This window comes from Microtus pennsylvanicus, chromosome 3, assembly GCF_037038515.1.
Source record: "Microtus pennsylvanicus isolate mMicPen1 chromosome 3, mMicPen1.hap1, whole genome shotgun sequence".
Taxonomy (NCBI): Eukaryota; Metazoa; Chordata; class Mammalia; order Rodentia; family Cricetidae; genus Microtus; species Microtus pennsylvanicus.
In genome coordinates this window covers 133927100-133954149 of record NC_134581.1, presented here as the reverse complement: position 1 = coordinate 133954149, position 27050 = coordinate 133927100, and positions in this window count along the sequence as shown.

Below are 27050 nucleotides of genomic sequence, written 5' to 3'. Positions count from 1 at the left end.
CAGATAGAAGCAGAGAAGGAAGGGGGACCAACGTCACATGACCACCGAAGATGAGACCTGCAGCAGGACTTCTAGACATCCTGAGACTACAAAGCAGTAGATCTTTCTCTCTCTCTCTCTCTCTCTCTCTCTCTCTCTCTCTCTCTCTCTCTCTCTCTCTTTCTCTTCCTCTCTCTTCTCTTTTTTCTCTCTTCTTCCTTCTTTCTTTCTGTTTACACTTTTGTTATTTTTAAAACATATACAATTGATTTTTATTTCATATTCATTGGTATTTTGCCTATATGTATGTCTGTGTGTGGGTATCAGATCCCTGGAACTGGAATTACAGACAGGTATGAACTGCCACATGGACACTGGGAATTGAACCCAGGGCCTCTGGAAGAGCAGTCAGTGCTCTTAACCGCTGAGCCATCTCTCCAACCCCATTTTTTTGTTGTTATTTTTGAAAATATAGCTTGATTACAGTACTCCTTTTTTCTTTCTTCCCCCCAAACCATCCTATATACCACTCCCTTCCCTCCTTCAGATTCAAAAGCCATTGGATTTCAAGAGAAAAAACAAATAAGGGAGATGAAATAAGACTTTGCCAAATGTCCAGTCACTGGAGCCCAGACACGGTACCTGGATGCTCACTATAACATCAACTCTCTCTGTGTATATGTTTGAAGATATTTCCACATTAAAAGTTAATGCATAGAAAGAGTAATACAAGCTCTTATCGGCTCTTCTAAGACCAAGAGTTTCAGGTGAATATTGAGAAGCTAGCTGGAAACAAAGGGAGAAAACATCTGGTCCTGTCATGTTTTGTGCTTTGATGCTGATGTGGTGAGGTGATGTGGAGGCACTGGCCCAGCGCTTGTATCATTCCTTCAGGAGCACTCAGATTAGGATGGTTCCTCACGGGTACCGGAAAGGAAGTACTTATGGTGTAAGTAAGACCGTGGAGACAAGGAATACTGAAGAATTTCTTGGAGAAACAGTGGGATGCTACCGCCCTTTATTATGTGCTCTTGGGAAGACACAACCCCAGGTATCTGCTTCCCGTGGGTGTTTGGATTGACTGGAAGTAGCTGATCTTTACTGAGGACTCTGCTTGCATCTGGTTTCCAACTGTGCTTGACATTACTTTGCTCAAGTCCCACAGATGTTCTTTCTAAGCTCCCCAGTGAAGAGGTACCAACTGCCAGGAAAAACTTTTCTAGAGGTGGCAGAGGCACACGGAGACATGACATGCTTCTTAGGATTTAGACTTGGCCTAGTTTACAGACAGTTCGGCACATGGAAGTCATGGAGCCAAATCAAGGGTAAACACTCTGCCTCTTATGTGAGTATCCGCAAAGTCCCATCCAAGCAAAGCCCCTGGGTACCAGGAAGAGCAATGACTTGGAGACAACTACTCTCCATACCCCCAAAGCAGGAGGATGGAAGGCTTAGCAGAATTAAAAACTTCAAGCTTTGGGGCAATTGAGGGCATTTCTGACCTTCTCTCTGGGGGGAAAAAAAACCCTGATAATATCCTAGAAGGAAAATACCTAGGAAACATACGCCTTACTTTCCTCAGGTCTCCTCCCTGGATACTCACTAGCAGGGAATCCCAGGTCCAACCATACACCCCACAGAGGGCAGCATCTCCACGTGTGACAGAGAGTGTGGACTGGTGAGGTGGAGTTGGTAGGGATATATAAAAGATGCAGACACAAAGGGCTCCTCGTCTTCCTCTAGGTATAGGAGTTCCTTCTGCCTATGTGTTGCTTTTATTGGTTAATGAATAAATAAATTGCCTTGGCCTATGGATAGGGCAGAGCTTGGCGGGGAGGGGGCTGGACTGAATGCTGGGAGAAAGGAGGCGGAGACAGAGGGACACCGTGGAGCCGCCACCGCCAGAGTCAGACATGCTGAAACTTTGCTGGTAAGCCACTGTCACGTGGCGATACACAGATTATTAGAAATGGGCTAAACTGACATAAGAGTTAGCCAATAAGAAGCTAGAAATAATGGGCCAAGTGGTGATTTAATGAATACAGTTTCTGGGTGATTATTTCTGGGCTAAGCTAGCTGAGCAGCCAGGATGAACAAGCGGCCCCCTCCTCCAACACCTCTAGGCACAACCCGTGTGCTCAAACATTATAGAAGACCCTCTAGGTGGCCAGTGCTGCCAGCATGGGCATCTGATCCAGTTAGGCAGTGCTCCAAGCTCTAAGAGAAAAAGCTTTCCTGCCTAAGGAAGAGGCACAGCTGGAGGTTGATACAGGCAATTAGGGCTGACTGTCTGACTCAGCGATAAAATTCCAGCTGCCACAGCTAGGGCTGGTCCACAGGAGACTGGTGGAGAGCGGGAGCGGGCAATCAGTGCAGAAACAGATGCTTGGAACAATCACAGAGAAAGTTCTACATCCAAGGCTCCAGAGAACCACTGCTCAAAAAATGAACCTTATACTGAGTTCCACCCAGATTCTGCAGGCCCTAAGGAAGTGTTAATGTGTGCACTGGCTGTTTCTGGAGGCAAGGGATCAGCAGCAATGGACAATTGTCAGTTGTTGTTTTATATGCAGCGAATGCCCCCTGGGCGTGGAGGAGAGGAGCAAGCCCCTCACCGCAAGCTCTAGATTATTATTTCATGAATGTAGCCCTGGGGATTGAACTCACAGCTTTGCATATACCAGGCAAGCCTTCTACCGCTAAGCCGAATCCCCAGCCTTTTCTTCACTTCATTGAGACAGAGTCTTACTAAATAGCCTAAGTTGACCTTGAACTCACTCTATAGCTCAGTCAGGCTTTGAACTTGGCATCCTCCTGCCTCACCCTCCTAGGTAACTAGGATTACCAAGAAGTTCAGCTTAAGCTCTTAAAGTTTGTACATCCAGGTCCTAAAATCAAAATTCCACTGCTTTATTGAGGCCTAAAACACTTGTAGTTCCTCAAATGGGCATTAGCAGTAGTTGTATTGTGCTAACAATGGACATGGATTCAGGGCTGAATGCAATCCTCAGATCAACTACACGCTACTGTGCAAGCCCACCCAGGCTCGGTAACTCGGTGTCCTCGGTTTCCCCATCTAGATAAAGAGCACAATAAGGTAACCTAGCGTTACAAGCATGATAAGTTTTGAAGTTACCGGAGTATTGGACATGACATTTGAAGGTGAGTTCTTGTTGTCCTTGCTGCCATTCAGCAGCCTCACAGATACAATTGCTCTGATCACCCACGACTAAAATCCAGGAATCTCTTTTCACGTGGAGGGAGGCTCTGGCTATCCCGTCCAGCACCGACTCCAGGCTGGTAAGAATGACTGCAGGCCTGAGAAGGAGGTGCCAGACGTACCAGCCACAGAAGAAAGTCTGCATGTTTGTGACGACACAGCAGCTATACTAGCGGGACTCCAACCCAAGGTGGAGGAGGGGTCTGAGGGCATGGCCACTGAGGCAGGGCACTTCAAAGGTTGCAGAGACCACAGTCTCCCTGACGGTTTCTTTCACTCTGTGTTCACAGCTGGACTTTATCTGTCCTGTCTCCCTGCCTCTCCCACCGTCACTCATTTCCTTTTCATCGTCCTTCACCTTCCCTCCATCTGTTCTCAGCTCCCCACCACCACCCCCGCCATCAGCTTTATAGGTGTTTGGCCCATAGCTGTCTGTGATCCACAGTTATTACACACAAATATTTTTTGCCTTTCTATTGGTACCCGGGATCTAGTTCACAGCCCCATCGCTAACTCACAGTCTAATCATCATATTCATAGCAAATACATGTCACAATTAAGGTGTGACTCACACCTCACGTATAAAAATACTTTGCTTGGTTGTCAGGGCAACCTGTGCGGGACCTCTGTCAACACCTGTGGCCCACTCATTTGCTATTTGTCAAATATTTTGGTTCCCTCTTTTAGTTATCCTGCCCGTGGGTGTTTCAGCATCCTTGCCTTGTGGCACTCAGGGGTGACCATGCAGCTTTCCGTAGCCAATAAAGTTCAGACAGTGTCACAAGATGATTCCAAAATGCAGGGTTTGAAACATCTTTGTGTGCTTGCTCACTGTTATGGTTTGAGGTCAAGGGACTCCCAAAAGTGTTAAAAGCACTGTCCCCGGCTGATGTCGCTGATAGCTGGAAGAACCTCTAAGAGAGGACATGGTAAAAAGAAGGTAGGTCACTGGGAACCTTAAATAGTCACCCTTGAAGGGACTATTGAGACACTATACTCCCCATCCCTTCTTTCTTTTTTCCCAGCCACTACACAGCACCACATGCTCCCTGCCATAAAGTCTGGCCCAAAGGCCCCTGGCAATGCCACCAAAGAGACCGTGGACCAAAACTTGCGAAGACATGTTTTAAGTAACCTCATTCTCCTTTAAGCTGATTCTGTCACAACAGAAGAAATTTGACTAGCATAGCCCTGTTCCCTTTCCACTGTGCCACGATGACTGACTAGTAATGTCCCTAACAGTGGACTGCCCTGTGTCTCCGATAACGAAGCTATGAAGCAGAGCCATAGATGACTTATGAAGGATATTTGCTGTGTGCAATTGGGGTTTTGGGATCAGTCATTATTATAGCATAAGCTAAGTTATCATGGGTGATAAGTCCTGATATTCAGGTTAAAAACAGAAACAAAACATGAAGTCTAGGTTTAGTGAGTCTGGGCTCCTAACCTCTGCTAGGTCTGCAAGTCCCAGTTCCTGATTTATGAGGTGAGGCGGGGAATACTGTATGTCTTCCAGTCCATCCTTCTGACCCTCACTCATCTCATTGTCTGGATTCTTCTCGGCCTTGAACATGTCAGTCAAGTATACTTCACTGCCGGTTATACTAAAGGGAGCCAGAGAGTCCACAATTGATGATGAATGTTCCCACTTTGTCTATGGCCAGAAACACCCCTACTCTCTATGTTCCCCACTCAGGACGTTCTGAAGAACAGTTCCCAATGTCCACAGTTCCCTACCAGACCAGTCCTACCTATGGTGCTTCTAGGAAAAGGATAATGGCGTGGATAGCTTTTTTAGGTGTGTTTTATGCGAGTGTTTTTGCCTACATGTATGTATGTATAGCAAGTGCATGGCTGATGGTGTTGGAGTTCACAAGATGGGGTTGGGACACCTGGGACTGGAGTTTGGGAAGATTTGTGAGCCACCATGTGGACACTGGGAACTGAACCTGGGTCCTCTGCAAGAGCCCCAAGTACCCTTAACTGCTGGGCTAACTCTCCAGCTCTAGATTTCTGTAATTTCCTAAGCACCTGACTCCTAAGGCCTCCCTACAAAGCAAGTGATGCTCCCATTCTTCTCAACAGGCACAGCTGAGATCCTAGAACACTAAACAAGCTGCCTAAAGTGTGCTACACTCACGCTCCTGAGACTCCTTAGGGGCTGCTAGTTATGTAAGTCATTGTTGATGGTGGTCTCCTGGTTAATCCTTTTGGATTATTTGTGACCTTGAGGGTATTTGGGTGTGTAGTCTAAGCTGAATACTATATAAAATGATTCAAGGGCCGCAGATATAGACAAATGCTTTCTTTAAAAAGCCTTAAAGTAACAACAACAAAGAGTCAGAAATTTCGAAAGACATGCAGCAGAGGGAGAGATGTTTCCTTTGGTACCTGTGCCAGTGCGATGGTCATGTTCCTGTAAGTAACCCTAATTAAAACTCACTGATTCCCACAGACACAATGACACGGGAATCAGTGGGGGACTAGAGAGAAAGAGGAACTCAGTGGGAACAGGAGGGGACCAAGAGAGGGTAATGGGGTAGATCCGATCCCACTGCACCACACGCATGCATGGAGGTGTTGGAATGGAGCCCACTGCTGTGTATGTTTAACATATGATAGTAAAAATCATTTTCAGAAAGGAAGTGAAAGGGGCCGCGTACTACGTGGCTGTATATTTAAATAAGACCAGTGCCGCACTGAGGCGTCCCTCTCAAGCTTGCTGAGCTCTCAACCAGGCACTAATGGAGCCAGCCCCCCCCCAGGGGAGCATCTCAATTAGTTCTATTTTCCAGACGATCAGATCAAGACCCTGAAGTCCGATTCTTGTCGCTGGACCTCTACTCGCAACAAACCAACCCCGCAGAGAAGCTGTGCGCCGCATAGTATGGGTACAAACAGCTGCCTGGTTTTCGCGACAGGCTGTGTCTCAGGACTTCTTGGCTGCCGCGAGAGGATAATGAGCCCATTGATCATTGCTGTGTTTCAATAAATATCTTTTTCCTGATAATGAGCCCATTTGTAATCTAAAGCTAGTCGTTGTCAAGCTTTGGCTTTAGATATAGATACATATATATACATATATATATATATATGTATCACCATAATTATAATTATTTGGTACTACCATCTGGGTCTTTTTTTTTTTTTTTACTGAAACGGTTTTCTTATGGTTTTGAGAGCTACTCCCTTCAGGGTACTGTGTCCTCGAGACACTGCTTCAAAGTGTGGCCTCTGAAATCACAAGTCATTGGTGTACCCGTCCCAAACTGTTTTCTCCCGCATGCTCCCATTTCTAACAAACCTCCAACCCATAATATCCCTTTCCAATCACGCAGCTGCAGCTTACCCAGCTCCAAATACACCAGGCCTGGTGCCAGACGTAGCGAAGGAGGCAAAGCTTTGCAAGGGACAGAGCGGTCCTCAATGTTCAGATAAAATGAGTGCCCTTGTATGAGGCTGGACTGCGGGTGGGCTCCTTTGCTCCCTCTCCACTCTGTCATGCCTCAGTCTAGTCCACCCTTAAAGAGAACGGGGTTACTATGAACAGGTCAGTTTTAACATTTCTCGGACCACTGTAACGGGGAAGTTGTGTTTTGTGTGTGGAAAGGGGGTGGGCGGGGCAAGATTCCAGTATGCTTTCTGACACCATCTTTGCTCTTGTCCCTTTAGGATCTTCCTTTCTCCCTGGCTATTTGGGTAAAAGAGGCCTGGGTGACCTGCCTCCCAGGAAGGGTGGAGCAGGGTGGAGCCTGGAGGAGGCCACTAGACCTATATAGCAAGGCAAAATACTTTCTTGTAGTTACGTAGGAGAGACGTTGGGTACAGGGTGGTAAGAGAAACCATGTAAGACAGTGGGACTAAAGAAAATGCAACTTTCCCTTTGAATGCTATACCGAGTGGCAGTTCACAAGGCCTACCTACCTGCGATTTTTTTAATTCTTGATGAGAGGGTATCTTCTACTAGCTATGACTATAAGCACACAAGCAATGACATCGCAAGTTATCTTGATGGTTCATGACATGACTGCCCTGAAGGAATACGCTATGTATTTAACAGGGTGCATATTTAAACCTGTGACCTTCCTCTGAGGTTCCTTTCTTTAAATGCCTATAAACATCCCCTTCTCTTTCTCAAATGCATTTTTACGTGAATGGATGTTTTGCCTACATGTATGTCTGTGCATACTGGGTACCCACAGAGGCCAAAGAAGGTGTCGGACCCCCTGGTTTTGGAGGTATAGACTGCTGTGAGCTGCCGTATGGGTGCTGGCACCAAAACCCAGGTCCTCTGGAGAAGCAGCCAGTGCTCTTAACTACTGAGTCATCTCAGCCCCAAACATTCCATTCTTAAAGGACTCAGAGTCAGTTTTATCATCTGTGATTGTTCAATTTAATTAAATTTTAATTTTTAATGTGTCAACTTGCTGGGCCCAAACATTTGGGCAACTAAAACCCTGACTGTTTCAGTGAGGGCATTTTGGGGTGTCATTAACAACGAAACTGGTGAACTTTGAGCAAAACAGATTGTCCTTCATGATGTGAAGGTCAAGGAAAACAAAACACTGACCTTTCAAAGCCAGCAGATGACCTTCAGCCTTGAACTATGGTAATATCAACTCTCTTGAGTCTCCAGCCAGACACCCAGGCTACACCGTGAGACTCTGTCTCAACAAAGAAAGGCCAGGAGTGCGGCTCAGTGAGCTCTGACATAGCATGTTCAAAGTCCTAAGTTGATCCCCAGCACAGCGGAAAGAGAGACAGACAGACAGAGACAGAGAGAGCCTTTTATGGGTTGTAAATCTGACTCAGATTCCAATTCTGCAATTAGACCAGCCGTGTCTTGTTTCTTAGTCTCTGTCATGTGGTAACATTGCTGTCTACCTCACAAGGTTGTTGTGAGGATGATGTTCAAAAGTGCCTAGTCCCTGGAGCTTGACATTATGGTTAGTAAAAGCTGTCAGATTATTATATTTTGCCCTAGCCCAGAAAGAAGCTGAATAATAAATCAACGTATCCTCAATATCTTCCCACAATACAGCTCTTCAGGCCCCACTAGTCTCGGAGGTGACCAGCCTAGGAAGAAGAAAGGACCGATGTGGATGAGCTTACATGGCTTATAGGGACCTGTAAGGCTTGTGGAGGGGGGACATGTGCTTCTGTCCTTTCTAGGGAATGCGGAGGGGGCTTTGAGGATAATATGCTACAGAGACTGTGATAAGATTTTTCTTCCCCCAGGACCTCCTTTTCTAGGGTGGAGGCAGTGACCGGGCAAGGGCCCTGGAGCCAGCAGGGAGCAGGTTGCTGTCCAGTGCTTCTGAGCTCCCAGCATGCCTGGGTGAGCAATGGACTGGGCGGTGGAAGCTCTCCGATATGTCCCTTCCTAGCGGTCCCCATTCCCGACACTCGGTTTCTTGCCGTCTGGGTTAATTTCTCCCTGCCCATAAGAGCTTTGGATGTAAAACTGTTGGGTTGAATGTTTGCTTGATTCCAAAGAGAAAAGACTCCTATACCAGGTTGGCATCCAGATGTCCACAAGTTACAGGGACCGGATCTCAACAGGTGGTCCACGCACCAGTGCCTGTATTATCAAAGGCAAACAGCAGAGGGCAGTATGGGTGCTCCTTTCTGGGACACTGTTCCCTAGCGCTGCAGCTGAGCAATGGGCTTTCTCTAGTAGCTTCTGAGAAATGAAGGAGGAAGGCAAGTGTGCCTGTTTTCTGTTGTCGCACCATATGGCTTGAGACGACCGCTGTCTATTAACTCACAGCCCTGCAGGTCAGAAGTTCAGAGCTTGCACAACTGCACGCCGTAAACACGCATGGGTGTGGCTGCCTGGGAGAAGCAACCCAGGAAACTGTGCCACTCCGCACTGGGACTGTGGACACAGAGAGGCAGATCAGCAAAGCCCCAGCCTCTTCAGTAGGGAAAAACAAAAGGATGGGGTCGAGCACTTTTGGAGAGTGTAGATCTTCAAAAAAAATTGGGGTTTTGCTGGTTTTACGAACTCGCCTGAGTGTTCCAGAAATGTGAGCTCCAATGAGAACTTATTTCTAGTGGTTAGGGGATGCAGCTTAACCATAGAATGTCTGCCTAGAACGTACAGGGCACGGTCTGAGTTCAATCCCCACTACAGGTAGAAAAGGTAGGAAAGTGGAGGGTAAGGGAGAGGAGGGGAGGGGAGGAAAGGAAAAGGAAGAGGGGTAAAGAAGGAAAGAAAGGAAGGAGGGAGGGAGGGTGGGAGAAAATAGTATTGTCACACCATGTAAAACTGTGCTGGCTCCATCAGCATACTGAGTTTTGTTCTGATAATATTAAAAACAAAAACAAAAAACACCCAAAACAAACAAAACGTCTTTGACACTAGAATTTCTCTTCTCTGGTCTGAACCCTCAAGGCTACCCTTTATTCTCCTGTCTAAGATATTCTTGTAGAAAACAAACAACATGAACCTTCGGTGTCAAAGGCAGTCACAATCCTCGCTCTACCTTCCACTGAAAGTGATGCACCTAAGCAAAACTGGAGTTAGTGGCACCAATGCAGTGTACGACCTGGGGGACACGCAGCCCTCCTGATCTCTTCGTAGTTCCAACCTGCTGTATTTCATTTTAAAGAGTAGAAACAGCTGACGATAGGTCTATGATCTCGCTTGATGGAGAACATTTCTGACAACTTGGTTAACCGATCTGGAATCCGTATTCCTTTGGCCTGGTACTTAAGAGTTTGTGGTTCCGACGCTCAGTGTGGTGGAGGATCGTGTTGATGTACACTTGGCTCCAGGGCGTCAGTCTACAGAGTCACCGGGCCAAGCAGCCAATGGAGAGCAGCTTGGAAGTGGGCTCCCGGAGGAAATGATTCTCTATCCCCTCTTGGGGATAGTCCTACTTATAGAACATGGCTGTTAATCTGCCACAGGAAGTGGATGCTAAATCTGGTGGAGAGAGACGATATTACAGTGAGCAAACAAAGAACTAAGCTATTAGAAACTTTGTGGGGAAAGGCTTATCACTTCCAGGCAACTTTGAGACATTTCATCGCCTGCTTCTGTGCTACCAACTGGCTTCCCATGAGCAATAAACCCTCCAAACACACTTAGTGTAAAAACAGTGTATGTCTTCATTCATTGACTCTGGTGACCACGAGTGGGATGCAACTCCATAAAGAAAGGAAGAATCCCAGACAGCCACCTAGTCACTCACGGATGGCTACCCATCACTTCCTCTCCACGGGCTGTGTCTGCACCCCTTACCTCCCTACCAGATCTGACTTTTTCTGTCTTGCCTTCATCTACGTGCTTCCATTTGGCCACCAAGCTCTCATGAACCGAGCACTGTCTAGGCCGCAAGCCAGCTCGGAGCAAATACTTAAAATTCATTTAGTGGATCTAACATTTCCTGCTTTGCTTCCAAATTACCGTTTTCTCTCAGCTGGATAGGACGGATCCCTTCCTTAGTTTAGATGCTATTTTCTCTAGCTACTATTCTTCTCTATCCAAGACTAGCCACACGATAAAGAAGGCAAAGGGCTTTCAAATTGCTGCCGTTAGGGGTCACAGATCTGCAGAGAACTCATGCATTTGCTTTTCTGAAGCCATTTTGAGAATATCTGTACTTTAAGTTCTTGTTCCCTTATTCCAAACAAATATTTCAGCCCTTTCTGACAAGCGAGTTGACAAAGCAGAGGGCTATTTTCTATTGAGATGACAATATAAACTTTTGAGTATCCAATCTTTATCAAGTTGCCGTTGCAGAAACTAATATTTGTGAAGCCTTTCCTAAAGGATGCGAAACCCACCCATTCCTCTGAGCTGTCAAAATGTTATCTTCGGATCAAGCCAAGCCATCAGAAAAAAAAAATTGATTTGGCTTTTGCTAGCTGTATCTGGTGTTTTGACATTAGCCCACCAGAAGGGAAATTGTCTTTAAGAGGCCGTCAAAGTGTTGTTCAGGGGCTTTTTATAGACACATCAAAAGTTGTCACGAAGGGTTTTCTTGAGAATCATGCAGGAAGGAGATTTGTTCCGTTCCCAGCTCTGGGTGCTGGGTTTGACCCACTGAGCCTTCTTGTGCATTCTTGCAGGAAGCTCACTGTAGAGCCAGTAGCTCACTTCAGCAGATGCACAGGACCTCAGAAGTTTACATCCTGATCTTCTGGGGTCAATAGAATTTTGTCTTTTTTTTTCTTTCCTTATTTGATCAGGTACCCCCCCGCTAACCTCCTTACTCTGTTACAGTTTCTGTGTTTGTGCAAGATCTCATAAGATTTTTAAATAGGAAGGCAAATATGACTCACTGACACCCTGTGCCAATCCAAGGACACACACAGAGTCGTCTCAAAATGCTAACACACTTTGTCAACAAGGCTGAGCCAAAGAGAATTCCTTGTTTTCTTTCTTTCTAAGGAAGAGTGTGTGTGTGTGTGTGTGTGTGTGTGTGTGTGTGTGGTGTGTGAATGTGCCCTCAGGAACCCACCGAAGGCCAGAGGCATAATGTCCCCCTGGAGCTGGAGTTACATGGTTGTGAGCCATCTGATCTGAGTGTTTGGACCAAACTGTCCTGAACAAGAGCAGGAAGCACGCTCAACCACTGAGCCACACCTGCAGCCCCATAATTCCATTTTTTTTTACTTGCCATTTTAAAAACATTTAAGTAAATCCCATGTTTAAGGTCTATATATTCCTCTCACTAAAACTCCATTTCCTTGTGGATCCAGCTTTCTCCAGAGTCTCTCGAATCTTTCTCTTGCCCACCGCCACTAAGAAGCAACCAACAAGCTGTCCCAACAGCTGCGTTTGTCTTCTGTGCTCTCCCTGCTGTGGCTTCTCTCTACCAAATAAGAGTCTGCCCTTTTGGACAAAGGGGAGTTGGAAAATGAGTCTGGCTACCAGATGATTACCTCTGGCCAGAGAAAAGAATAAGAAAACAAACCGTCATAGATCTGTCTCAGGTTGGCTAGATGGTTCAGTAGCTAATGGCACTTGCTGCCAAGTCTGATGGCTTGAGTTCCACCCCCAAAGCACACATGGTAGAAGGGAACTGACTCCCATAAATTGTCCTCTGGCCTCCACATGTTCTCTGTCACATTTATCATGACATGCATACACACATGTGCATGAGCACACACAATAATCCGCAGATCTTATTGCATTTGACTTCCTATGATCACATTTTAAAAAAGCAAGAACTAAAGGGCATATGAGAGTCCTGAGTTCTTAGGAAGAGAGGGAGAGAAGGAAAGGAGCAAAAGAAGATGTAGCTGAATGGGAAAATGAGACTACATAAATGTGGTGCCAAGAAGTAACCACAAAGCAGAAAAATGACGTGCACAGAACCAAAAAATCTTATCTTCCACAAGAGCAACACCTAAGCCAGGTGTGGTGATGTATGCATCCAGCTATAATCTCAACACTCAGAAAATTGAGATAGGAGGATCATGAAAAGTTCAAGGCCAGCCTAGTCTATAAAGCCAGTGAGTTCCTGGACACCCATGGTTATATAACAAGACCTTATACTGAGTGTCCAATGGCAAAATAATAATAAGTAAACTAGGGGATGGAGCCATGGCTCAATGGTAATGTATGCCCACTGTGCAAGCTTGAGGACCAGAGTTCTAATCCTGACATCCTACACAAATGCCAGGGGAACAGGGAAGCCTGCCTCTAACTCCAACACTCAGAAGGTGAAGACAGGACATCGCCTGGAACACATTGGCTAGCTAAACTAGACATACGAGTGATCCCTGGGTCCAGCGAGAGACCATGACCACAAAATACAGTGGAGAGCCATCAAGAGAGATTCCAATGTCAACATTAGTCCTTCATGCAAACATGCATCTACATAAACACACACTTGCATGTGCACGATCACCCGAACACACACATGCACACATACGCCATGATCATACACAAACGTTTAAGAAAAAGAAATTATAGTTATGTAAATTATAATCTTGACATGCAACAGAGATATAGCCATTAAGTGTTTATTCTGAATAGTACCACGGCGAAGCTTTTGTAAGACTTTCTGGGAGGGGGTGGTAAGCTGTGTTGAAGGGGAAGCAAAGGAGCCATGAAAAGGCACGAATGGGTAGTGGAGATCATGGCATTACAGAATCAGAGAGATGTCCCAGGCACCAGGCGCTTTACAGCCTTGACCGCATTTAGCTCTCACAAATGTCCTGGCGGGAGATTCTATTATACATATTTTGCTATGGGCAAACTAGATTTCAAGAGATTGAGCGAGCTGGCAGATATCCCAGAGTAAGAGAGAAATGAAATTTGAGCTGAGCTCTGTCTTAGGTCCCACCAAAGCTGAGCAGTTACAGCAGGCTCCTTCCTAAAGGCCTCAGAAGTCATGGTTCCCATGGGCCAATCAACTGTATTTCCTGTTCAATATCGACACTTCTGATGTAAGAACAGAGGTGGCAAAAAGTGAGGGAATGGGCCCCGGGATGTCTAAATTAGTATGGCTTTCCAAACTTCATGCCCACAGAGCAGTCACGGAAGGCACAATGGGGCACGGCACAATCTGAGGCATGTATATAGCATCTCAAAGAGTCAGAAATGTTGGGATCTGATTGTCAGATGTTCCAGTTGGTTTCTAGACGCCAAAAATCTGGATTTCATCTTTCTTTGGAAAATTTTCAAATTTTGTGCTTGGAAACTAACACAAATGACCATTTTATTCTCTCTCTCTCTCTCTCTGTGTGTGTGTGTGTGTGTGTGTGTGTGTGTGTGTGTGTGTGTGTGTGTGTGTGTGTTGAAATAAATCTCTGGAGTGGCTGGGTTCCACTGCAGACAGATCCCTGGCTTTGTTCCACTGCTTCCAGTTTTTAGGAATCACAGACTCTGCATGTCTGGCTCTTGCTGTAGCTGTTCCCTAGGCTAAGAAGCATTCCTAGTGGAAGGGAAGAAAGGGAAAAGCCTTGCACAGGCACTTCCCTCTCCAGTTCCCTTCCCCAAACGACCTGATTGGCTCATCACTTGGATACTGTACTATGGAGTCAGAGGCTCGGAGTGTCTCTCATCACAGCCCCTTTTCTGGGAAAATAAATGACCAGCTCCCTGGAGTTGGGGATTTTTTTATGCAATGACTTTTCCTCCAGGAGATTTATTGGAGCAGCTTTGTGAGAGATTTGTAGTAAGTAGTGTTCGGGCTGTAGGTCTTAAATCCTCCATGCCAGGGCCATAACTCTCCAGGCAGGAAACGATAGGAGACCTCAGTAGCTAATATTGCATTATGATGATACTGTCTCGGCAGAAATGATGGCGTAGTCGCCGCTGCTGTCTTACTTAGGGAAGGCAAACTGCAGATGCGCTTGAGACATCTCCTCCCGGAACAACGTGACAGCCAAGAAAACCCACCCGCCCGCGGGAGGGAAGGGAGCTAATATTTACTGAGCACCTCCCGTAAGCCGAGAGGCCGATGCTCCTGGAAGTAAAATAACTTCCCTGAGCTACGGAATCACAAACCAAAGGAGATCTTAACTAACACGTCACCTAAAAACGCATTTTTATTTTAGATGTGTAAAACAATGCCTAATGAGTCAAGGTTGACCGGAAGGAACGCTCACCATCCTCAGGTTGCATGCTCACGGGTAGGAACATGAGACATCCGGTCACATGAGTAGGAAGTCAGAAAGCAGAGAGCGGACAGAAAGGGAGGCCAGTATAAAAATTCAAGGTCTACCCCTAGCGACCCACTTTTTCCAGAGCAGGTTCAGCCCCCAGGGTTCCTCTCTCCTACAGCAGCGCCACCATCTGGAGACCAAATAGTCCAACGTGAGAACCTATGAGGACATTCAAAACGGCACTGAGGTTTGGACAGAAAGCAACTCTAGCCAGAGGAGGACGAGTCCTCAGAGTGAAGCGTTGTGATGTCTTTTGTTACACTGTACCTCATAAATATGTTCAATCACTTCATGTCCGTTAAATACGTACAAATATATACATATGCACATGCATATACATCATATACTTATACATGTATATATCAGCTGCCTGTATCAGCCAATAACTCCACAGTTCCCTGAGTCTTAATTCTAAACCCTCCAAGGCACCTTATCTTTTGTCCCAGGGAATCAAACTGGTTGTGGCTTTCTCACCAAAAATATTGGAGTCAGGGCACCAAAATCCAGATGGCAGTTCTTGGTGCCAAAGTGGCTTTTCCCTTTCAATCATCTACTCCAAACCATTAAAAAAAGAGAATTAAAGACAAAGACACCCAAGCTGATGGCTACTTTCAAGCAGACCTGGGCCTGCAGTTGTGGCTCAGCGGAGGGAGCGCTTGCTAGCACACAGGAGGTTCTCATTCCTGCACTTAATATGAGCGTCTGCAGGAGTGCATGCCTGCAATCCTGGTAGCAGAGGAGGAGGCAGGAAGATCAGTTCAGAGGTATCTTTGGTGATACAACAAATGGGATGCACGAGACCTTGCTTCAAAAATGAAAATCAATTCTCAAAAGGAAAATGAAGCAGAGTTTCAGCTTTACGTGACCAGAGGAGGATGCTGAGCCTGTTTGATGTCCCTGACTAGGCTGGTCCAAGGGCGGGGTTCAGAGGTAGAGGAGCAGAAATCTGTCTGGAGAGCAGATTGGTCTGCAGGTATTCAAGTGTTTCCTGGGATAGTATGTATTGTCAGGGGCTACGCATTTTACAGGTGGCCATCTGAGGTTTAAAAAGTCTTTTCCTCCCATCCCTCTCCACCAGCCAATTAAGCCTTTTTTTTTTTTTTTCCAGAGAGAAGTGGATCCGCCCTGCCCTGCTAGGCTGGAAACAATGTGCTTGACTTCTTGGAGAGAATGTGGTCCGCCTGGCTCTCAACTCACTAAGCAACCTGTTGACGAGCTTCTAATTACCAGGACCCTGCTACACAACAAGGGTTCTCGGGCGTTTTAATGATCGAAGTGAATGAACACGCTTCAACATTCTGAAACGCGCTCGAGAAGAATAATTACCTTAAAGTGTTTCATAAATTGTTGCTAGGAGACCGCACCAAGATGGGCTTTTCTTCCCTTACAACTTGAAGTTCAACTGGCAGGAAATTCTCCCATTCAAAATGCAGATAAGCAAATGGAACAATTTAAAAAGAAAAAGTAGAAAGATAAAAAAAAAAGGCCACTGGCTGCTAGAGAAAAGCTACCCAAACAAAGAGGAGAAGCAAAAAATATGGACGGCAGCTACAGATTCGCATGCCGGCTCTTATTAATTACATGCTCTTGGGTGATCCTTTGTATGTCATGTGTGTATATATGGTCTGTCTGTCTGTCTGTCTGTCTTAGTTTCTTTTCCTTATCCAACACAGCTCATGGAAGGAAGAGTATTTCAGCTCACAGTTCAAAATATGTATATCATGGCAGGGAAGTCAATACTTGGGAAGATTAGTGCAGCTGATCATGTCCCACCTGCGACCAGGAAGAAGCGAGCAGTGAAAGCCTGGCTCCATTCTCTTCTTAACACGGTCTATTGTCTCAGCCCGTGGGATGGTGCCACCCACAGTGGGCAGGTCTTCCCATCCCTGCTAACGGAATGTAGATATCCTAAGTGACTGTGGATCCACCCACCTCATTTTTTAAGATGGGGTCTCTCATTGGCTGTGAACTCACAGAATTGGGTAGGCTGACTAGCCAGTGAGTCCCAGGTATCTGCCTCCCCAGTACTGAATATACAAGATGTGGATGGCTTTCTGTGTGGACCTGGGGATTGCTCTAGGGGCCGCATGTTTGCCTAGCGAGCACATTAGGGACTAAGCTTGTCTTCCCCAGTTCCTTTTTTATTTTATTCTGTTTTTTATTTGAAAATGGAGATAGGAATGGATCCTTAGCTGTCTTAACAGCAAACAGAACCCATAACCTGCAAGATATAGTTTTCCTGTTTTGGTCTCGTAGGTGAATCCTGCAATGAGCCCTATTAGTGTGAATAGTCAAACACACCCTAAAATTGTCCCACTAAATCTGGGGACTTTGTGGTGTTCCCCAGTAACTCTGACTGCTCAGCAGCTGACAGCTACTCCTTTGAGTCTCTAACACCTCCATGACATCTAGAGTGGGAAAACAAACAAACACCTCAGACAAAGAACCATAGGCAGGCCGAGTAGGAACTAGGGCCACCTTCTGTAGCTGTGTGTCCTTTGGAGGTGTTCCAAACAGACACAGCATTCTGCAATCAATGAGGTTTGCCCTTCTTGGGATTCAACAACACAAGATGAGTTAATGAAAAAATTTTAAGTGAACTAGAAATAGATACTCTGTAGACATTGCTAGATCTTAGGAGGAGGGTTGGGGAGTGAGATTCGGGATGGACCAGGAGAAAACCAACTCCCTCAAGCTGTCCTCTGACTCCTATACTGGCCTCCATCACACACACAAAATAAGGAAATGAAATGCAACTTAAAGATTCTAAACAGACAAAAGCTGGCTTCAGTGACAGGTCACATTCTTTTCTATACATCCAATCAATAACAATAGCTCAGAATTTGGTCATGGACTCCATATGTAGGTAATACATGAATAAGCCAATCCTTGATGTATGGGAGCCATTTGTTAACCAGTTTTCTAAGGAACCCCAACATTTTCTGAGGGTTACTTATGATGGCGAGACTTTAGGCCTCAAGCATTAAATTTTGAGAATGGATGTGTACTTACTTTGAACATTCATTTCTTTCTTTTGTGGAGGGAATAGGATGTGCCCTGCACACATGTCTAGGACAGAGGACAGTTTGCAGGGATCTTCTCTTCTGCTGTGTGGGTCTGAGGGATCAAATTCAGGCCATCAGGTTGGGTGGCAGATGTCTTAACCCACTAATTGATCTCATCAGCCTCCAACATGTATTTGGAAATCAAATTTCTAGCTCAGTGGTGGGACACTTGCCTCAGATACATGACGCCCCAGGTTTAATCTCTAGTACAGCTTAAAGGGGGAAGAAAAAGGTGGGAAGAGAAAAGGAAATTACACGTCTGTCCTTGTAAGACACTGCTTTCACTGCCAAGGAAGTAAGAGGTCGTTTTTCCTGAGCCAAATGCGTGTGACCACGGGCTGGGAATACAGACAGCTTTTTGGGAGTGGCATGCTCCACCATGGACATGGTTACAGGAGCTTGAGCTGTCACAGAATCCATGCTTCTGTCGGAGCACTGCCGGGGGCAGCAAGGGGGTGAGAGCAAAGCAGGGGCGCCTCTGCTAGCAGCCTTCGATGCCCTATGATGATGGTCTCGCTCTTTAAGTTGGTGGAAGCCAAGGATATGCAAATTGCTACGCTGGAAAAGGTTTTACCTGACCGTGGAAAGCATGTTAGGTGAGTAACAGACATTTGTCATTAATGGTCGGAAGAGGGACTAAAGATAGCCTGTGATAACTCTGGGCTCCCTGTCCACAGTGTTCCAACTCTACACATCAGGAACTTCTAAATAATTCATCAGTCTGCAGAATTTCCAAAGGACTTCAGATCACAGGGTTCTGAGTGGGTCAGATAGGAAATAGTCCAGCTGATTTTCTACTTCCCTGATTGCCCCTCCCCCATCTGACAGCTGTGAGTCCTCTCCGTCACCAGTAATACAGGCAGGGCTGTGTGACTTGGCACTCTAGACCAAGAACAAGAGTTTTCTCAGCTCGTCTCCCCCCTACCAGGGTGGAATGTGGGGTCCCACAGACGTGAGCCTGTTCCACCTTGACTAAAGGTCAGAGAGGTTGAGTTTATTTTGACTCTTTCAAAGTTGTTCACAACAGGTGTGGCTACAAACAAGACATCCTGACCTAGGGTGTGGTTACTTCGTGTTTTGGACATTAAGACGGCCCATATAGGTGGATCTGCTCCACCCTGACCAAAGGTCAGAGAATTCAAGCCCATTTCTGCTCCTTCATTTTAAGATAGGAGGTTTGACCTAGGGAGTGGTTGCCGACAAGCTACTTGATCTAAGGTATATTGGCTGCACGTCCTGCCTAAAACATCAGAACGCTTAACTCAGGAAATAATGGCTTGATGTCTCAAGTATTGAAGCAAGTAACTGTTCTGGTTGTCTTTTGTGTCATGTTAAAGCAGTCTTTTGCCCTTTTCCCCCCTTTATGGATGGGGTACATAAGCATAAGGAAAATAAATGTGGGCATATTCAGTATTCACTGGGTTGCCCCCCAACCTATGTCTCTGTATTTTTTTTTGTATCCCTGTCTATTCTGCCTACCATTTCGAGTCCACATGCTCCTACCCTGGAATGTACAAACCCATTGAGGCTGGACCCCGATAGTGAAAGGACTTGGGCATTACTGTGAGGTCCCCAAGAGACTCAAAATGTTGGTGGCATTGATAGGAGACAGGAGATTTGGGAAGCACAGATAGATGGGCAGAGAGAAGATGAGTCATAATTGATTAGAGTTTACCTCCATAACCTCACTCAGTTACCCTTCTCAAGACCCTGTCTCCAAACATACTTACATTCTAGGGTCCTAGAGAGTTGGACTTTAGCCTAAGTGTGAATTTGGAGCTTGGTCTAACCCACCCTCACAGTTTGAGTCCTGAAGAATGCATCTCACTCAGTTCCCTTAGCAACCAACCACGCAAGGGACAGTGCCCGGGGTAAACCCAGGGTACACTGAATTCACATTTTGAGTCTTGACAATTTGCCAAGCTTGATCGTCCATGCTGTTTATCATTCAGTGAGAATTTCAGCTAAAGGGCTTCCTAGCATCCTAGTTCAGAATGAGAAGCAAGGTCCTTAATGGGATGTGAGACGGAGAAGTGAATTTTCTGCAGATATCTCGGTTCTAATGGGCTCATAGTTGTGATGCTTTCAGACACGTCACCTTTTCTGGGATCTCCTTCCTTTCCAATGCTTTTGGTTCGTTTCTCGAGACAGGGCTTCTCTGTGCAGCCCTGACTCTGTCTGACTGTCCCGGAACTCACTCTGTAAACCGGGGTGGTCTGGAATTCAGATTCATTGGCCTCTGTCTCCCGAGTGCTGGGATTAAGCTCTTTCCTATGTTTTTAATTCTCTTTTTGCTCTTGTCCCTCCCCATTCAAGACTACAAACATCTTACCTAAGGACAAAAGCAATTTCATTGTGGACTGTGATCCATAGGCCATAGAAACCCATAGGACGGCTGTCTCCCTATCCCCTCTCAAAACAAACCTACCCCTCTGATTGTATGTCTCTCTGCTCCCAGTCACTAAAGTAAAAAACAAAGGGGTCTTCCTCACTAACCCCTCTTTCAACCACCTTGTCAGTCACAAAGCCCAGGGGACCCCACTTTATGAATGGCGACAGCAAGACCCTGCCTCTCAGGCCCAATTATCCTCATATCCTCCCTCGGGCTTTCACAACTTCCATCTTGATTTCAGTACTAACTCCTCCTCCTCCTCTCTCTTATTCCTCCACTGCCTCTGTGTGTGTGTGTGTGTGTGTGTGTGTCTACCTCTCTCTCTTTCTCCTTCCTATCGTTCATTCCTTAGTAAGTTTATAAATCCACCAAATAGCTTCTATGATTCCCAGAAGCGCAAACCGTGCTAACCATGCGTAAATAAAACTACAGGTCTTCCCAAAAGATTTTAATGAAGTAGTGACAACTGAGACCGGAGACGGAAACAAATATGACACAGACAAATGAATACTTTGAGAGCTCAAAGAGGGTAGCGCATAAATCAGGGAGGTCTTTTTGAAATTGATATTTATAGTGTGTGTGTGTCCGCGTGCGCGTGCAGGTGTGGAATCGTACCACACAGGACAAGTAGAGATCAGAAGAAAATTTGGGGGTGTTTATTCTCACCGCCACTTCATTGAGGCATGGTTTCTCCTGTTTCTGTCAGGTTGTGTGCTCCAGGCTAGCTGGCCTGCTTGCTGCTTCTCACTTATTCTCTTGTCTTCATATTCTGGCTTGCTGTAAGAGTGATGGGTTACAGATACACACAGCTGCATCTGGTTTTCATATCAGTTACAGAGGTCAAACCAGGGTCATCAGGCTTTTACAGCAAGTGTGATCTGCAGCGCCATCTTCCCAGCCCTCAGGGAGGTCTTCATATTAGGAAATAATTTTCATAATTTTCACCAGCTTTAAATTATCCCATAGCTTTCTGGTCCCTTCAAATAAAGTTCTGACTTCTCATGTGGTTAACACTGCCATTTTAATCCCAGGAACATCTCTGCTTAGTTTCCCTCCACTTTTAACCTTTCTGTCTGCTGCTTTGCTTCTCTGCCCAGAAGACTTCTTTATACATCTTTGCAACTTCTTGCATCTTCTGAATATGCCAGGTACCACGTCCTTCAGAAGCTTTCCCCAGCCATAGTTTTGTTGCTGTGTTCAGTCTCTGCCTCAGAGTAAGCAGCAGCAGCTTCATCTCCTTGAAATCCTCAGAACTAGGCCAGGCACATCGTGAACTCCAAGACATTGTCAAACCTTTCACTTCTGCCCACTCAAATCTCACAACACAGAAAAGCAGTCTAGATGGAGATTATTGGTCTGGGCTTTGAACAATCCTTGTAGCATTGTCTCCCAGCCTTTGTAAGCTGTTTATGTCCATTGTTTAATAGTCCTCTGAGTCATGGTTGAAAGGCCTGGTTACCACACCCATCTATCTCCTCAAGCCCGCAGGGACCCTCAGCCTGCCAGGTCACCGTGTTATAGGATATTCTTACATTTCTATATCTCCCAACTTGTTCTCTGCTACCGTGTAGGATACGTGAATATAGGAGGAAAGGAGGGAGGAGATGAAAGGAGGCAGGGGAGGGAAAGAGGGAGATGGAGGAAGAGAGGGAGACATTGAAGTGGTCAGTTTTAGTCCCAATACCAAGCTCAGTCTCCTCTCTGTAGCCACCAGGCAATCACACGTCATAGACAGTTCCTTGTTTCAGCATGTTTCATCAGCGATCAGCTTTGCTCTGAAGGGTTGCATTGAGCAACTGTCTTTCTGCCATAGCATATGGTAGGTCTTTCCCCCGTCCATCTCTCGCCTTCGCCTTCCTGCCTCTATCCAGGAGCCGTCGAATCCCTCTCCTCTCTCCTGCAGAGCAATTTAGTAGAAATGCTGTCATGATGGAAAAGGCCTTCGGGACTTCACCTTCCACCCCAAATGTCATCTTAAAGCATTTCATCTAATCAAACAGAGCGCTCCTCCTCAGAGGATGCTAGTGACCAACTCTTTCTTAGCCTCATTACTTGCAAGTCCTCCCAGTTCTGTCACTTGGTTGTGGATGAATCTTGTACCTCAAGCTCCTAACAAGAAGTGTGGACAATTAGAGCGTATGGCTTCCTCACAGAAAATCATTCCTCAGGAGAGCAGCCTATCTGATTCCCCTCACCAAATCACCACAGCGCCCAGAGAGTGTCTAATACACATACTGAACCACATAATACCATCTGTGGAAGAGAGACTAGAGAACAAGAGGAAATAGACACCCTGCTTTAAGAAGGTGAAAGGTGAATTTGGCCCCCCAAAGTCATCTTCTGACCTCCAGATGCACACAGTGGTACATGCACACCCGCTTGCACACACATGCTGACACACACACACAATAATAAGGTTTTCTTCATACTTAGAGTCTTTGGGAGGTGTAGGCCATGAGAGCTTTGTGCTCGTGAATGTGAGCATTGTCTTCATAAGTGGGGGCTGAGGGCTGAGGATGCAGTTCCCATGATAAAGTGATTGTTTAACATGCACAAAGCCCCATGCTTGATTCTCCAGCATCCCATGAAACTAGGTATTGCGATGGATGCCTGTCATCCTAGAATTCAGGAGACAAAAGTGAAGGAAAGAAGTTCAAGGTCATCCTCAACTGTATAGTGAGGTCAAAGCTAACCAGGGCTCCATGAAACCCTGATTCACCAAAAAAGGGGGGAGAGAGCCTTGAGGAACTTGCTTGCTCCCTCTCCATGTAAGCGCTCAACAGGAAGATATCACTCAAGAAGTTGATACCTTGCAAGGGGAGAGATGGCTCAGTAGGTAAAAAGATGCTTGTTGACAAGCCTGAAGATCTGAGTTTGATCCCTAGAGTCCACATGGTGGAAGTAAAGAATTGACTCTGAACATTGTCCACACACACACATACACACACACACACAAATGTCATAAAAACTTTTGAAAAAATAAAGAAGTAGAGGTCTTTACCAGACATCAACTCTTCAAGCCTTTGCCTTGGACTTCCCAACATTTAGAACATGAGCAAGAACTTTCAGTTGTTTATAAACAACCTCTTCTAAGGTGCCACACTACAGCACCTAATTATTTTATTTTATTCTTTTTTTGTTTTTGTAAAAGTGAGCCTGTAGAAGTTCTTTCATGGAAAAAAAATCAAGATGTTCTTCACTGACTGAAGCTGAGTTGGCCATTCAACAACTGCCCAGTTTCTAGGATAAATACCAGTAGAGCCCAGTGGGAAAAGCAGGTGGTGGCATACATTTGGTGTATCATAAGTTCCATACCAGATGAGTTCTTCACAAAATTCAGCCAAAGCTAAAAAATATCCTAGTCCACAGGAACCATAGCAATCCTGAATCTGGTTCTTGGGGCCTAGAGAAGATACGTTCTCTGCCTTGGGCACTACAAGTGATAGACAAAGCATTTTAGGGGCTGGAGAGATGGCTCAGAGGTTAAGAGCATTGCCTGCTCTTCCAAAGGTTCTGAGTTCAATTCCCAGCAACCACATGGTGGCTCACAACCATCTGTAATGGGGTCTGGTACCCTCTGCTGGCTGACAAAGCATTTTAAAGAGTAACCCAGGGTATGACAAGGGCAGTGTAGGACCAATCCACCTCACACAGATATTAAAAATTATATTCATTTCATGGTGGAATTGGAGTTGTGAATGGGGAAAAGCAAAAGTCCCCTTTCATTGGGAGTGGACCAGCACGAATTCAAGAGATGCTCGGGCAGAAAGGAGAGAGTGCTCAGGTGGTGCTGGGGTCTGGCAAGTCATTGCTGGTGAAGACCTTTGCTTAAACACGAAGTGGCTTGTGTTTGTTTTCATGTGTGGGACTGTTGCCATCATCGCTGGGCTCATAGGAACTAATTTTAGCCTTCCTTCTGTAGCTCCCTGCTTTAGATGGGACCATTTATTCCCTCGCTGTCAGCACAAATGTAAAAATTAGGAACACACCTGACTGCACCTGTACTTACCTGCTCGCAGCCACGATTATCCACAAGCACCCTCCAAAAATGGCAAAAGCTGTTAAGCATGCCTGCAATTAAGTAATTGTGGGCATCATTAGTTGCATCGTTAGTCGTGTGAGTAACTTTTATGGTCGCCATGGCTACCTCCTGATGCAAAATTACCCACCTGACAAGGGAGCACTAGAGTTAGTCCCTCCTTCTTCTTTTCCAATTTTGTGGAAATTGTGTGGTGAAAAAAATTTTTCCCCTGTTATTTCACACAAGTGTATGGTGATATGTTTGCGAGATAAACTATTTATGTCAATCCCAAAAGAAATTGTCACTCTGGGTCCCGTGTGTCATCTGTTTATCTTTGCTGTGGTTTCCCTTTTTCATTTGACATACAACAAAGCGAAGAAAAGTCGTTGCTTCTTTTCCTGAGAAAATAACTCACTAGTGGTGTGTAGGTGGCAATATAATCTTTCATTTGCACGCTCTGTCCAATAAAACGGGTTTATTTCACACCATAGTTATCATTTCCCAATTGGAAAATCTGCTACAGATTTCCAGCCAGAGAGCTTACTTTCTAAAAGAATTGAAGTGTTTGGATCTTTCTCTCAGAGCGTTTTAAGCCGAAGAGGAAATAGGTCTAGAGACCTAGGAAAATAGTTCCCGCTTGCAGGCTGATGATCTGTGAGACTGTCATTGAGAAATGCATTCTTAATGAATCACCTGCCTGAGAGTGAATCATCGGGCTCTGCTAAGTTCCAAGAACTATGTATTCACAGGGTAGAACAGAGTGCGGAGATGTATATTTTATATTTACTTATATAATAGATTCAAGGGGCTTCATATAACAACCAGTTAATCATCCCTTACTAAAAGACACATTTCAGATTTACATCCCGGAGGTGAGAAGCTAGGCTATCGGTTCCACTGAGGAGCTGAGAAAGTATGGAATCAATAGATAATCTTAAGGTCTGGATCTTCGTTCATGAGTGGGAGGAAGTAGAAACAGGGTCTGACTTAGCCCAAGATGGCACTGATCATGTCAAGCAGCTGAAGAAGACCTTGAAGTCTTGGTCCCGTTGCCTCCACCTCTAGGGAGCTGTGTTTACCGGAGCTCGTCATGACTTGGATCTTAGGATCTTCCCAGGAAACATGTCTGGTAAAGGTTTGTTTTTGGGCTGATGGAACTCTTGGGAGGTGACACAAATAGTGGGAAGAAGTGGGTCACTGGGAACATGCCCTCAAACCTTGAAGGGTACACTGGTGTTCATATTCATTCTCTCTCTCTCTCTCTCTCTCTCTCTCTCTCTCTCTCTCTCTCTCTCTCTCTCTCTCTCTCCTATTATATAACCTAGTTCCAGGACAGGAACCAAAAGCTACAGAGAAACCCTATCTCTAAAAATCCAAAAAAAAAAAAAGATAAAACTGATAAAAATATCACCACTGTAATTCTTGCTTGATACCTGTTTTGTTATATGGAATTTTACTATGTTAAAGTTAAAACCTTCCTTTTTTATTTAGACAGAAAAGGGGAGGTGATATGGGATTCCCCTGTGTATGCTGTGAATATGTTTTCTTACCATTGGTTAATAAAGAAGCTTCTTTGGGCCTAAGGCAGCACAGAATAGGGCAAGGCAGAAATTTCAAACACAGATAAAGGAGAAAAGAAGGTGGAGTCAGAGAGATACCATGTAGCTGCTGAAGGAGACAGATGCCTGGAAACTTACCAGGAAACCACAATATAAATAATAGGAATGAGTTAATTTAAGATGCAGGAGTTAGTTAATAAGAATCCTAAGCTAATAGACCAAGCAGTGTTTTAAATAGTATAGTTTCTGTGTGATTATTTTGGGTCTGGGTGACCGGGAAATGAAAGAGCAGTCTCTGTCGACAAGCCTGGATGCAGGAACTAACATAGACAGGAGAAACACAGTTTAGTAGTTTACTTCCAGACTCACATTCAGTTACTTTATTTTTTTTACACAAATTATTTTTTACTTTATTTTCCCTGGGATGTATGTCTGTGCACCACATGTGAACCAGGTGCCCTGGGAGGCCAAAAAAGAGCACCAGATCCCCAGGTGAGAGTAGTGAAGAACCATGTGGGTGCTGGGACTCAAACTCTGGTTGTCTGAAAGAGCAGCCAGTGCTCTTAAGGGCTGAGCTACCTCTCAATTATCTTTCTAACATGACTAGGGTCTACCTGCCTACGGGCGGTACTGCCCATAGTAAACTGAACCCTGCTACATCAATTAGCAATCAAGAAAATGCTTTACAGACGTGGTTATAGGCTAATAAGACGGAGGCAATTCCTCAATGAGGTTCCCCTCTTCCCAGGGTATCAACTTGACAACTGAAGCTATATGAGATAACTAACTGAAGCAGCAACCCAAACCATGCAAGTATATTACAATTCATCTATAAAACAAAAACAAACAAAACCCATTTTAATTAATTAATTAATTGTGTATGCAGCAGCACTGTTGTGAAATAATGCTCTTATACACAGTAAAGATTTGTCATGTGTATTGGTTTAATAAAATACTGATTGGCCAGTAGCCAGGCAGGAAGTATAGGTGGAACAACAAAACTTCCCAGAATTCTGGGAAGAAGAAAGGCAACAATGTAGTCACCAGCAGATACAGAGGAAGCAAGATGAAAACGCATTACTGAAACATTGTACCAACCCACATGGCTAAGCATAGATAAGAATTATGGGTTAATTTTAGTTAGTAATAAACCTGAACAATAGGCCAAGTAGTTTATAATTACTAT